The sequence below is a fragment of the Bos mutus genome, chromosome 2, assembly GCF_027580195.1.
Source record: "Bos mutus isolate GX-2022 chromosome 2, NWIPB_WYAK_1.1, whole genome shotgun sequence".
Lineage (NCBI taxonomy): Eukaryota > Metazoa > Chordata > Mammalia > Artiodactyla > Bovidae > Bos > Bos mutus.
This window is the reverse complement of record NC_091618.1, coordinates 14,410,680-14,425,789: the sequence shown is the minus strand read 5'-3', so window position 1 is coordinate 14,425,789 and position 15,110 is coordinate 14,410,680. Positions and strand designations below refer to the sequence as shown.

Genomic DNA, 15,110 nt, shown 5'->3' with positions numbered 1-15,110 from the left:
GGACAAAGGCAGTGCCGCGCGCTCTTTGTCTCGCGATCTCCCACGCCCTTCCTGCAAATGCTGCTGGAAAACCCGAGAGGGAGGAGAACCTATCTCCATCTCTTCCCTTATCTGCCTTCTCCTAGCGCCTTTTCAGGGCCGAGGGAAGGGGCTAGAACCTCATCTCGGTTCCTGCATCCGTGGGTGGTCCACTGGCTCTTCAAACTGATCGCGTCCCAAATTGGGCTTTCATCTTTCTCTTTGGCCTTACTGCTCTTAGTCCATCCCAATGAAAACTTGGGAGTCATTTCCCCCTTTTCCTTCTACCGCCTATCCAGTCTTCCACCTGGTCTTCCTGATGCTCAGTTCAGTTCAGTCGCCCAGTCGTGTCTGACTCTGCGACCCCGTGGACTGCCGCTTGTCAGGCTTCCCTGTCCATCACCAACTCCCGGAACTTGCTCAAACTCATGTCCATCGAGTTTGGACGTCGAACCACCTCATACTCTGTCGTCCCCTTCTCCTTCTGCCTTCAGTCTTTCCCAGCGTCACGGTCTTTTCTAATGAGTTAGCCCTTCGCATCAGGTGGCCACAGTATTGAAGCTTCAGCTTCAGCATTATTACTCACTTCTGAGAATATGTGAGGAAGAATATCCTTCTTTCACTACATTAGTTCAAATCCTGATTCTGCCAGTTCCAAGACTTGGAGTCCTGTTTCTTGCTCTTTATTGGTAACTTTCACCTTACAGGGCTTGGTGAGGATTAAATGGAATAATGCATGGAGAACAGAGTCTGTTTTGATAAATGTTAGCCGTCATTACTGTTAAGATGTATGGCAAGCACTTAACCCAGAGGGAGCTCTCAATAAATGAGCTGTTACTAGTAATTGTTACCATTTCTTCCCTCATAAGACCTCTAAGTTGTCTCCATCATCTGGTACCTCCATCAATTAGCACAGTGTTTGGCACATAATAGACAACAATATTCAATTAATTAAGTGATTTAGGTATTTAATTAATAGAAATTCACAAAGCTTACAGTTAAGTGGGAGGAGGTCGGTGTAAAAATTATAGTAAAAATCATTAGAAAGGAATGACTGAAGTGGAGGAAAACAGGAAAGGGGGATGGGAGGTTGTAATTTTAAACAAGGTAGTCAGTAGGTTTCATAGAGGTGACTTTTGAACAAACACTTGAAGGAAAGAGTGAGTCAGTCATGTAGATATCTGGAGGAAGGGGGCAGTCCAGGCAGGGCCCTCAGTTACAAGCACCAAGCACTCCTGATGTGTTTAAGAAACAGCAAGGAGGCCAATGTGGCTTGAAATGGAATAGACATGAGAGTCAGACATGAGAAAGAATGGACCTGTGGCTTTTACTCTGAATGAGATGGGCGCTACTGGAGGGCTTGAACTTCCTTTTTTAAAGAATCACTCCAGCTGTCCTGTGAGAATAGACTGTAGGGCAGAGGGGTGGAATCAGGGAGACCAGGATGCTATGGCAGTGATCGTAGCAAGAGATATTGATGGTTTGTACCAGACTGGGTAAAATGAGTCATGATTGGAGTCTGGATTTGAAGGTAAAGTCAACAGGGTTTATTGACAAATTTGGATAGGTGTGCAAAGAAACACAAATAGGTGTGCGAATGGAAGAAAGAGAAGATGATTGCCCCATGGTTTTTAGCCTAGGCAAATGGAAATATGGAGTTTCATATATATACATCTATTAAATTATAGAGCTATATTAATAAAAAAGAGGCCTTCCTTTCTGGGGAAAAAGAGGCTTAGGAAGGCAGAACAACCACATCACAAAGCAGGTCACAAAGTAGGGTAGAAACCAGGGCTGAAATTTCTTTCTCTAGCCAAAGAAATTCTGGTTAGAAGAGCTGGTTCTGACCTCTTTAGAGTACTGAATTTGAAGTGTATCTTGTTAGTTACTGAATCCCCAACACGTGGCAACCACCTGGTGTGTGATAGGTATTTATTTGGGATCAGTTCAGTTGAATTTAGATAGTGGCAAACCAACTCTTGAAAGGAAGCCAGTTGGTAAGGGAAGCTAAAGGATTTCGGGAATATTCCATAGACAATGACTGAAGCTGGGCCATTCCTGGGAACTCATTTTAACTCAGGTCAATAAACATTTCTGAGCATCTATTATATGTTGGCCAGAGGATACAGAGGTGCTGCTCATTAGTGAGAGAGACGCTGAGGAGAATCAATAAATTATGACCCAATGTGATAACAGCAGAAGTATGTACCAAGTTCAGAGGTGGATGGAAGATGACTAATCTTTACAGGCGAGGTAATCAATGGAAGGCTTCATAAGAGATGACATTAGAGCTGGTTTCTGAGAATAGAAGTTTGGCTGTTACAGTCCTCAGGGTGGAAGCAATAGCTTGAGTCTGGTAATTGCCTTACTGGGGCTGGTGGCAGGGGAATGTCTTGCTGTGCATCTACTATGTGGAAGGTACTTGACTTTGTACATGGCAAATACTCAGGAAATGTTTGCTGAATTGATTTTTTTAAAACATTTAAAAATTTTATTTAGTTTTGTTTGCACTGGGTCTTCATTGCTGCTCGTGGGCTTTCTCTAGTTGCCACGAGCAGGGATTACTTGTCTTTGGGGTGCACGGGCTTCTCCTTGAAGTGGCTTCCATTGTTGTAGAGCACAGGCTCTAGGGCATGTAGGCTTAGTAGTTGTGGCTTATGGGCTCTAGAGCACCGGCTCAGAAGTTGTGGTGCACAGGCTTAGCTGCTCCGTGGCATGTGGTATCTTCCTGGATGAAGCAGAATTCTTATCTACTTTGCCACAAGGGAAATCCTGCTTAATTGATTTGAGGGTGTTCAATTAACCCAGGGTAAGGGGTGAAGGGCACTCAAATGGACCACTATGCATGTGACCCGTTTACCTGTGGCTCCTGCTCACCTTGTAAAGGTTGACTACTGATTTTACCTGCCCAGCATTCACTCCTCTTTCTTCTGATATGAACACTGATTTTCCCTTGGGAATCTACCCTTCCTCCCACTCTCTCTGTCCATGAAGTTTAGGGTGGCTGCCTTAGTTCCAGTGTGTGCAGATGCCCCTGGCCTGACAAATCAAAGCATTCCATCCCTGCCACGTCAGGCTACAGGGACTGGCTGGTGTGAGGGTGGAGGTGTGTTAGTGACCCAAGTTTGGCCAAATGAGATGCAATCCTAGGACTTTTGCCACAGCTATTGGGAAATAAAATTTCCCCCCTGTGAGATGGCTAAGGAAATAAAATATAAACTTGAAGTTCTTGGTGGTTATCTTGCCACCTTTTGGGGAGAACTTAGCTGACAATGAAAGAAACACAGAAAAGTTAGAGAGTCAGGAGTCATTTTCTTAACAGCATCATTTGATCCAGGTATATCTGAAGTCTTTATGGACTTTTCTGTTACAAAAAGCCAGTTTTGTATCTGACAATTGCTACTGAAAGAATCTAGAACAACATACACTTCCATCTCAGCATCTACTAGAAACATCTAGGGCCTTAATCCTTTTACATCTGCCTCCTACAGGCTCTGTGGAGAAAATAACCGTACGATGGCAGGATGTTCATTAGGTTTTTGTCCTCTAGATCTGTGCCCACACATCTCAGCTGTTTTGTGACCCCGAGGCCCTCGCTTCCCTCCTGTATGTCTTCATTTCCTGATTAACTTGCTCTCTATTGGCTCTCCCAGGAGTCTTGAATTTTTGAGGAAATGCCACTGGCTCTGCGCCAGCCATGTGTCATTGGACATCAGGAGTTCAGATCTCTTCCTTGGTTCTGTTATTCTGGGACCAAGGTTGGCAAGTCTGTCCTCAAGATCAGTAGTTTTCAGCCTGGATTATGCAGGCCTCTGGGGGTCCTGAAACCACAGGATAAAATACAATACTGCTTCCTGGAGTGTCAGTTTTATTCATAGCAATGTAAGGCAGTATTTTCAATATTATAGTTATCCAGAGCATCTTCTCTGAGCCAGACTTACATGGAATCAAATCCTGGCTCTACCACTTGTGAGCTGCGTGACCCTAAGAAATTACTTAACCTCTCTGTGCCTCAGTTTCCTCAGTACAAAGTGAGGATAGTATAACTCACAGATGTAGAGAACAAACTAGTGGTTACCAGTGGGGATAGGGAAGATGGGAGGGGCAAGATAAGGGCAGGGGATGAAGAGGTACAAACTGCTATGTATAAAAGAAATAAGCTATAAGGATGCACTGTATAGAACAGAGAATATAGCCAGTATTGATAACTCTGGGGGCACGCTGGGTCTTGGTTGCAGCGTGTGGACTTCTCTTGTTGTGGAGCATGAGCTCTGGAGTGTGTTGGCTCAGCAGTTGCAGCACAGGCTCAATGGGATCTTAGTTCCCTGACCAGGGATAGAATCCACATCCCCTGCACTGGAAGGCAGATTCTCAACCACTGGACCACCAGGGAAGTCTCTGCTTATAATAACTTTAAATGGAGTATAACAGAAAAATGTTGAATCACTATGCTGTACACTTGAATATATTATCACAAAGCAACTACATTTCAATTGAAAAAATATTAGTACCTATCTTAGGAGATTATGATGAAGATCAAGTTAGACAGTGTAAAGTACTTAAAACATACCTGGTGTATAGTAAATGCTATTTAAGTATTACCTATTATTAAAACATGGATATATTATGAAGTAACAAGAAAACTAATGTGAATTTAAGATTGATGACTTTTGAAGAAATGTCACCTAAATTTCTGCCTCAGTTTCCTAGATTTGTCCTTTTTGACAGCAAGAATACTTAATACTTAATTTTTTTTTTTTTACAAGAGAATCCAGATGTCTTCATGTTCTTTTAATTTCCTGGGTTATTCTGACTTCCACATATACGTTAATCTCCCCATCTAACCTTCCACATCTCAGAGACACTTACCCACTTGTTCTCAGACATTTGTTCTCTTCATGTCTTATATCTTACTAGAGACACAGCATGTGCAAGCTTGAGAAAATGTTGTATTTTGTTAGTTTTCCCAATATAGATGAATTTGGTATGTAACATACTGGAAGGATGGGGAGATGGCAACAGAGAAAACAGCATGAGCGAAGATCCAGAGGTAAGCGATAGGTTAAGTTCATACCACTTGAGGGTCTTGAATGCCACATGCTACATACAGTGGTGTTTAGATTTGATTTCACCTAAGTCTCCTTATTGCCAAATTCAGACTTAAATTGAAGAAAGTAGGGAAAACCACTAGACCATACACGTATGACCTAAATCAAATCCGTTATGATTATACAGTGGAAGTGAGAAATAGATTTAAGGGCCTAGATCTGATAGATAGAGTGCCTGATGAACTATGGAATGAGGTTCGTGACATTGTACAGGAGACAGGGATCAAGACCATCCCCGTGGAAAAGAAATGCAAAAAAGTAAAATGGCTGTCTGGGGAGGCCTTACAAATAGCTGTGAAAAGAAGAGAAGCAAAAAGCAAAGGAGAAAAGGAAAGATATAAGCATCTGAATGCGGAGTTCCAAAGAATAGCAAGAAGAGATAAGAAAGCCTTCTTCAGTGATCAATGCAAAGAAATGGAGGAAAACAACAGAATGGGAAAGACTAGAGATCTCTTCAAGAAAATTAGAGATACCAAGGGAACATTTCATGCAAAGATGGGCACAATAAAGGACAGAAATGGTATGGACCTAACAGAAGCAGAAGATATTAAGAAGAGGTGGCAAGAATACACAGAACTGTATAAAAAAAGATCTTCACGACCCAGATAATCACGATGGTGTGATCACTGACCTAGAGCCAGACATCCTGGAATGTGAAGTCAAGTGGGTGTTGGAAAGCATCACTACAAACAAAGCTAGTGGAGGTGATGGAATTCCAGTTGAGCTATTCCAAATCCTGAAAGATGCTGTGAAAGTGCTGCACTCAATATGCCAGCAAATTTGGAAAACTCAGCAGTGGCCACAGGACTGGAAAAGGTCAGTTTTCGTTTCAATCCCAAAGAAAGGCAATGCCAAAGAATGCTCAAACTACCACACAGTTGCACTCATCTCACATGCTAGTAAAGTAATGCTCAAAATTCTCCAAGCCAGGCTTCAGCAATATGTGAACCGTGAACTTCCTGATATTCAAGCTGGTTTAGAAAAGGCAGAGGAACCAGAGATCAAATTTCCAACATCCGCTGGATCATGGAAAAAGCAAGAGTTCCAAAAAAACATCTATTTCTGCTTTATTGACTATGCCAAAGCCTTTGACTGTGTAGATCACAATAAACTGTGGAAAATTCTGAAAGAGATGGGAATACCAGACCACCTGACCTGCCTTTGAGAAACCTATATGCAGGTCAGGAAGCAACAGTTAGAACTGGACATGGAACAACAGACTGGTTCCAAATAGGAAAAGGAGTATGTCAAGGCTGTATATTGTCACCCTGTTTATTTAACTTATATGCAGAGTACATCATAAGAAATGCTGGACTGGAAGAAACACAAGCTGGAATCAAGATTGCCCGGAGAAATATCAATAACCTCAGATATGCAGATAACACCACCCTTATGGCAGAAAGTGAAGAGGAACTAAAAAGCCTCTTGATGAAAGTGAAAGTGGAGAGTGAAAAAGTTGGCTTAAAGCTCAACATTCAGAAAACGAAGATCATGGCATCTGGTCCCATCAGCTCATGGGAAATAGATGGGGAAACAGTGGAAACAGTGTCAGACTTTATTTTGGGGGGCTCCAAAATCACTGCAGATGGTGACTGCAGCCATGAAATTAAAAGACACTTACTCCTTGGAAGGAAAGTTATGACCAACCTAGATAGCATATTGAAAAGCAGAGACATTACTTTGCCAACAAAGGTCCATCTAGTCAAGGCTATGGTTTTTCCAGTGGTCATGTATGGATGTGAGAGTTGGACTGTGAAGAAGGCTGAGCACCAAAGAATTGATGCTTTTGAACTGTGGTGTTGGAGAAGACTCGAGAGCCCCTTAGACTGCAAGGAGATCCAACCAGTCCATTCTGAAGGATATCAGCCCTGGGATTTCTTTGGAAGGAATGATGCTAAAGCTGAAACTCCAGTACTTTGGCCACCTCATGTGAAGAGTTGACTCATTGGAAAAGACTCTGATGCTGGGAGGGATTGGGGGCAGGAGGAGAAGGGGACGACAGAGGATGAGATGGGTGGATGGCATCACTGACTCGATGGACGTGAGTCTCAGTGAACTCCGGGAGCTGGTGATGGACAGGGAGGCCTGGCGTGCTGCGATTCATGGGGTCACAAATAGTCGGACACGACTGAGTGACTTAACTAAAGTCTGTTTCATCTGTAAAATTAGAGTAATTCCCACATCATTGTGAGGATTAATGACAGAGAACTAAACATATAGGAGGGTTGTCCTACATAGGAAATGGAATGGCTGTCACTAGGAGCTGGGGTCAAGGAGAACTTTAGGAAGAGCAAATCATCTTACCTTTCAGGGTGGCCTGCGATTTAGTCTGAGATCTTATTTTCACGCAATGCACATCTCAATCACCAGAGGGAGCTCAATACAAAGGAATCAGAGCTTCCAACCCCACACAAAAACTGGTGGGCAGGGCTGGGCAGGGGATGTGGAATTCTGGACCCAATCCAGAGCTTCTCTATGGTAGGGATAGGGCATGGAGCCAGGCACTCCTCTCTCTGGCTCTTTTGTTTCTTAGAGCCATCCCAAAGGGGATGGGGCATGCTGCTGAGAGTTACAGCTTTGCAACTCTTCTGATTTAGATCTTTAGGATGGGGTCCGAGGCGGGGCGGGCGGGGACTAGAAGAGTGAGGGCCAGATCCAGTTTCTGTATTTCAATCAAAAGAGGCTTTCTTTCATTAATTCTGTTCATAAGTACCAAATTCCTTAGAATCTCTCATGCCAGTCCAGGTTGTCTAGCTAGGCCTGGGCACCTTAGAAAAGGAGCTGGGGATAAAGCATGAGGAATGAGGGGCATGGGGGAGAATGGGAGGCCGTGCCGTGTCTAACACTCAGCCTCTATCTAGAGTGGCATCCACATTGCCCTGGGACCCCAGCCTGTAGGTCTATCGCATAGGGCTGTGGGCCCTAGGCTTCTCCAATTGCAACTAACCAAATGTGTTTCTTAGGATTTTTACAAAACCTTATCTTCTCCACTTACTGGTGAAATGGACTTTTCTGTTGTTGAAATGAAGGCCCAGAGATATACAGCAATCCACCCAAGATCAAGCAGTGCTCAAGGGCAGAACTGGGCCTGGAAAACAGCAGGAGCCGCTCTCAGGGGCCTGGGAGAGGGAAGGCAGGCACAGTAACAGCCTTCAGAACTACTGCAGCGAGCGCTGGCTCTTGGCCAGGCCTGTACCCGCCCCTCCGAGGCCGCTCGCTCTCCAGCTAGGCCAGGCTGCGGAGCCCCGCCCCCACACTCCTACCCCAGTCCCCTGAGACTCCATCACCCTGGCAACAGCCAGAGAAAGGCCCAGCTAAAATATTTATGGCTCAAAACAGTCCAGAGGCTTCAGCTGGGGAGAGAGGGGGAAAAGCTGATGTCATTCCTTCTCTGCTCAAAGGGGAGGTGACTGACATGCAGGGCAGCTGGGTGGGTAGGCCAAGCCCACTAGGTCAGGGCTCCCTGAGGAAAATCCCTAGGGCTGCAAGTGGTAATGGGAAAAGGGAGCATGTGACAGACATGACAGGTGACAGGAATGGGTAAGAAACACAAGCCAGGAAAGCGGGAGGAAGGACACTTGAGTGTGGAACAGTATTATGCATAGACCTGTGGGATGTATTTCACACACATTTCAGTTGCTTTTCAGGTCCCATTCAATGGATTGGGATTTTTATCCTACTTTTATGGAGTGAACAGACCCAGAAAAATAGAGTTAAGTGAGGAGCTGGGGTTTGAATCTAGATCTTGTCTGGCTTTGGCCCTGTAAATCCATGGTTTCTAAGTACATATCCTGTATCTGAGGTTGGAAGGTAGGCAGGGCCGCCTAGATTCTAGCATTGGCTTCTCAAGTAGTGATCCAGGCTCTGCACCTCCAATTTCCATGATGAAGATACCATCTGATTCCTGAACCCTTCTGTTCCAGATTTCTCCTCTGCCTACTGGACTGAGGCAGGTCCTCAAATGCTAGACGAAGAAACTGGCCACAGATGAGGCCTAGGAGACCAAGAAATCAGGGAAAATGAAGCCGGAGCAGTCAACCCTGGATTGAAGGTCTTGGTGCAAACATAGATTGACAAACTCATCTCAGTTTGCCTGGGACTTTGCTGGTTTTAGGACTGAAAGTTCAACATCCCAGGAATCTTGTCTTGGGTAAACAAGGATGGCTTGTCACCCTAAATAAACCTCTCAAACACAATGTTTTACTGTTTCAAAGTACTTCTAGCTCTAAGAGTTACAAAAGGTCAAAAGCAGGGACTGTGAAGTCTGATAGCATGTTTTTTAACCTTAGGCAAGGTATTTATCCTCTTTGAGCCTGTTTTCTCATCCCTAAAAATGAGTATAGTGGATTGGAGGATTAAGTGAAGTAGCATTGTTTAAATGGGGTTCCCAGGAGGCACTAGTGGTAAAGAACCCACCTGTCAATGAAGACATGAGACAGGGGTTCGATCCCTGGGTTGGGAAGATCCCCTGGAGTAGGAAATGGCAACCCACTCCAGTATCCTTGCCTGGAGAATCCCACGGACAGAGGAGCCTGGTGGGCTCCAGTCCATAGGGTTGCAAAGAGTTGGACACGATTGAGCACCACCACCTTCTTCTGTTGGTGGACCGTGGGATGTTTCCACTTTAACCTCTCAAGATGCCCTCTGTAAAATCAGCCTACGGGCCTATGGCACTGGCACAGGAAACCAGAAGTGTAGCAAAGGCTGACTTTCCCATCCTTTAAGAGAAAACATTAGGATAAATAGCTAGCCCAATATAGCTGGAAGGAGAGTGGGAGTTAAGACAGGACACCTCCTTTGGCTCTCTCTCAAAGCTGATGAAAGCCACCAGAGTGGGATTCATCATCACTTGACTGAACCTTTATTGAGCTCCTCAGTGCCAGGTATTTGCTGGGGAAGGGATATAGTCCAGAGGTTAAGTGGGAAAAGCCCTACCCTATCCTTCAAGAGATTTTTGGACTTAACTAATCAACAGAGAAAAACAACAGGCTCTGAGGCTAAAGAACCTACCTTTTAAAGTACATGAACCTTCTTACATGGCTTTTCTCAGCCTGTTACAGAGGTAGTGACCAGCCACTCTCTAGGAGACCTCTGCAAGTGCCCAAGGCTGGCACCAGCAACACACATGTGGCAGGATGGGAAACAGGAGGCGGTGGTAGGGGGCTCCAGCCAGTTCTGCTGGAGACTAAAGGGAAGCAGGCAAACTGGGAATGACACAATTGGAGTTGCCAGTTTATTCACATCTAGGAGGCCATGCTGAGGATACTGTTAGTCCCCTTCAATCTTTCAGGTCCTGAGCAGGTTTAATTGTTAGCATCACAATCCCCTGTTGCCCTAAGGACTCCATTCTGGGCCTAGAGACTCTTAGGGGACTCTAGCTGGCTTTCTGTGGGTAAATCAGACAGATCAAGAGGTAGGTGGGAACAGACTGTTGATCTCCTCTCCTGGGTTTCTCTGTGCTCAGCAAATGCCCTCAGGCCAGCCTTGACACAGTAGACAGCTCTCCTGGTTTCCGGAGTCCTCTGATTGCTGCAAAGACATAGGCAAAAAAATTATGAAGCATGAAGCTGCCATACTGGGGGGATTCCCAAGCTCCCATCTGACCACTCTGCCTCCCTTACAATCTCCCCACCCTACAGCACAACCCCAGTTTACTGCATCCTAGACAAGGTTTTAGGTACACAGATGGGTAGAAAAAGAAGTCCACAGTCTATGAGCTCTCTTTTTGCTGTCAGTCAGCAATGAAAATTGAGCCTCACACATCCCATCCTTGGCCATGCCTGAGCTGAATGATCTGGGACAGACGCAACTAGACCTTCGGGGCCATTAACTACACAAGCATTGGAACCTCTAGCCATATAAAGAAGAAAATAATTTCTACTCTCTCAGAGATGTGAAAAAGATAAAGATTGTAACAAAAAGTTTTAAATCCTTTGGAAGCGAACGGGCATCTTCTCATAGCTATTAGTAGTACCTCAATCCTAGGCTCAAGGGTCCACTTTTTCTGGTTCTTACCAGCCCCTGATTCTCAGCGTTATCCACTGAGAATTGGATAGGAGAGACACCCTAAGCCTGGGGCACAGGCCAGGGCCCTAATCTCATGCCAAAGAATGTAACTGTGTTCCTCATCTTAAAAAACAGAAATGGTACTACCATCCCCTACTTGTTCAAGCCAGTAACTTAGGGCCCTCTTCTCCCACACCTAATCAATCATCAAATTATGTTCATTCTCTCTCTTAAAAGTCCTTGAATCCATTCATTTTTCGACACTTTCACTGATGTCACCCTAGCGCAGGTCTTCCTCAATTCTTTCCTTGTAGGTCTCCATAACCCATTCTCCACTCAGGAGCAAATGAAGTTTAAAAAGGAGAAATCTAACTGTGCTTCTTACCTCAGACTTCTGAATTCAACAGTCTTCAGTGATGAGCACAGCATAAGGCCCAGATTTCTACCTCACCCTGAAGCTGCCTCAGCCCTACCCTCTGCCTAGAATGTGTTTCATGTCCTTTCCCTAGATCATCTCCCAAACTCTCTGTCTAGTTAACTCTGACTCTAGATGTCAGCTCAAACATTATTTCCTCAAGGAAAATCTCAGAGTTGGTTAGCCCCTATTTAAGTCCTCACAGTACCCATTCTTTTCTTTCATAGCACCTATCACAACATAGATGATTTATGCTATTTAAGAGATTAACACGTTTAGTGTCTGTGTCCCTGGATACACTACAAGCTTCACGAGGTCAGGGACTAGTTTTATGTTACTTACTTACCACTGACTCTCCAGTGTCTAGCACATAGTAGGTGTTCCAGTTTATAATAGTGAATGTGTTAAAAAAATAAGATTGAGAGGAGTCATTTATACTCATCTCTGAGAGAAGCTTATGAAGAATCGTTATCCGAACACCAGGTATTTCTCTTTTTCAAAGGCAGATGCAGAGTTTGCTTCCTATATTCCAACCCCAGAGAGCCTGAGATATTGGGAGCACTCATTTTGTACCTAAAGCGAGGCCGTAAGTAGGAATCATGAAGGCTGAAGGAGCCCAAAGACAGCAAGAAGAATTAGCTCTGTATCTCCATCTTCTGGCTCAAATGCTTTACATACCTGCTGAGGAGACTGGCTACCCTGAGGTGGTCCAATGTGGGCTCCAGAGCTAATGCAGGCATCTTAATGTAGTATTAAGAGCATAAACAGTACCCAAATTTCCAGCAACGTGTTCTACTTTGGTGATTAATCTGGGCTGACAGCCTCGCTGGACTCTGTCTGGAAACACCTCAAATGGGCTGTCTTTCTTCAGGAGTCCCCACAACCTCTCCCAATTTGACTGGGAAATGACAAGGCCTCTTTGAAGCAAAAAGCTCCCCTGGTCTAGGTGGGGAAAAAGCACTGTGATAGCTTGTGTGCCTGTACGAAAATTCCAACCTGCTCATTCCTTCCTGAGATGTAGCTAAAGACAACCAGCACAGCTTAGGTTGGGGGTGAGAAGTGCACCTACTGCTGAGAAGCTGCTGGATTTGTAGTCAAGGAATGTCAAGGAGCTGACCTCCAGCAGCATGGTTATGAAATTCAAATCTCTTCCAGATACAAAGTTCCTTCCTTTTAAAAAGAGAGCTACAGTTGGCAGAACACTGGAAAAGAACACATCCTCAGCCCCAGGGCCATAGCAGGCTACTGAGAAGACATACAGCCGGAGGGGTAGAAAATTGATTTTAGAGGTCAGTGAATATATCTGCTCCTCATTACCAAACAAATGAGTTTGGTCTACTGCTTGAATGCAGCCTCACTGGGAGCCATCAGGCCACAACAGGACTAGGGTGCAGTGCCCACCATAGGTCTTTGCTCCCAAGGGGCCTACAAGGGTAAAGACAGGGAACAAAAGGATGCGAGTAAGGCAGTGCACTGGCTTCCTCCCAACGGCTGCAGCCTCACACAGCTGTATGCAGCCTGTCTGCTCAAGGCTATTAAATACTCATTGGATGCCTGTTAGCTTTAAACATGCAATAACAATCCAAAGAGCAAGAGGTACATGAGGGTCCAGAGAGAAAAAGGGAGGGCAAAGAAGGATCTAATTTTTTTAATTTTAGGAATCCGGAAATCAAGCTAGGGGTACCACCCATCTCGTGTATCAAAGCTGGGAACCACTTCCAGTGTAAGCAAATCTTTTGGTGGCCACTGTAGATACAGAGGAAAGACCAGGAACAGAGAGACTTGGGTCTGAACTCCAGCTCATGGGCCCTGTGGTCATCCTAACAAGTGCATGTCAGTTTCCCAGGAAAACTCACTTCACAGGTTGTAAGAATTGCCCTAGATGCTGCAGTATGATACTCCCTGGACAGTTAGCTCAGAAATGGTGGCAGAGACTTCATTCATTCAAGACTTGAAAGTGGTTAAGCAAAGCCTTGCTTAGTAATTCCTTAAGAGTGTGGTTTTCATCAGTGGAGACTCACAGAGTTTTGGTCTCTAATTCACAGGGTGGGTGAAAAGGACAGTACATAGCATGATGCCCTCAACGTATGGTGAAGGCCTAACATCCCCGCCTCAAACAGCCCTAACATCTGAGAGGAGAGATGGCTGTTCTTTCTGAAAAAGGCTTTTAGGTAAGAGGGAGCAGAAGCCAGGCATGAGGAGGGGAGAATACTTCCTTTGCTCTCCCACAAAGGAGTGATGCATATATGGAAGGTATTTACCGTCTGTTTCCTTTACTTCCCCAGCTCACCAGCGTGAGGGCAAACACAAGTGTGCTCAAGTCACTTTCCTGGTTAAGGCCTTAAAATACCTCCCTAAACTTCAGGACAATGTCCAAATTCCTTGACTAAAATTTAGCTTTTCAAAATCAGCACTAACCTACTCTCCCAGCCTCTGTTTATATAGGTGCTTAGCACATGTCCTGTTGAATGTTTTATACACATTAACTCACCCAACCTTCACAACAATGTAAAGTAAGTATTAAAATTTAAATATATAACTGTAAAATAAATATTATCCTCCCATTTTACAGATGATGAAACCGAGACTTGGGACGTCCCTGGTGGTCCACTGACTATGTCTCTGTGCTCCCAATGCAGATAGCCTGGGTTCGATCCCTAGTCAGGGAACTAGATCTTGCATGCTGCCAACTAAAGATCTGTATACCGCAACACAGATCGAAGAGCCCGCATGCTGCAACCAAGACCCAGCACAGTCAAATAAATAAATATTAAAAATGAAACAAAAACTGAGCCTTGGAGAGGATAACCCACCAAAGGTTCCAAAGCTAGTTACCATTACGTAAAAATGTGTGTTAAACTGTGTAAAAATGGGATAAAATAGTTACTTCACAGGTGGAGAAGATAGCGAATGGCATATAGTAAAGAATGTTAGAATTGACAAAAATGCAATTGTAGCTAAGTGACCTTTTTTCTCCGATTTTATCATTTCTGAAATCAGGACTCATTTTAACACTCATGAAAACAAACCACTTTGTCAGTTTAACTGACAGTATTTTTTCTTTCTGTGCACTATTTCATGATGCATCTCATAACACATGCCCTCAGTGTCAATGAAATATGGTGTTTATCTTAAAGCAGCAGCATGCTTTTGGCATCGAGAATGGGTTTTGGTGTACAAAATGCTAATGGGCACCTCCTCCATGACTTGTTATGCAACTGTGGTAAATTACTTCACCTCCCCTAGTAACAGCTGCCTCATTTACAAAAACATACAGTAGATAGTCAAATTAACTTTTTTTCTCTCTTAGCTTGGCAAAGCTGCCTATTTCCTCTATGTCACTTTCTCTAAAAAAAAGGCGGGGGGGGCAATGGAGCTATCCGTGGTGATGCAGCAGATAAGAATCCGCCTGCCAATGCAGGGAACATGGGCTCGATCCCTGGTCAAGGAAGATCCCACACGCCACAGGGCAACTAAGCCCGTACACCACAACGACTGAGCCTGTGCTCCAGAGCCCGTGAGCCGCAACTACTGAGCCCACACACAACCACCAAAGCTTGTGT

General features: G+C 44.6%; 1 protein-coding gene across 1 annotated transcript in view; it reads right to left on the bottom strand.

Annotated features, from left to right (window-relative positions):
- Positions 1–10,345: 10,345 nt before the first annotated feature.
- KHDRBS1 (KH RNA binding domain containing, signal transduction associated 1) overlaps positions 10,346–15,110 on the bottom strand; it is a 33,407-nt gene continuing 28,642 nt past the window's right edge. Inside the window, exon 11 of the transcript XR_011467178.1 lies at positions 10,346–10,655. The gene's annotated coding sequence lies outside the window, so the exon portion shown is untranslated. The remainder of the gene's footprint in view (positions 10,656–15,110) is intronic.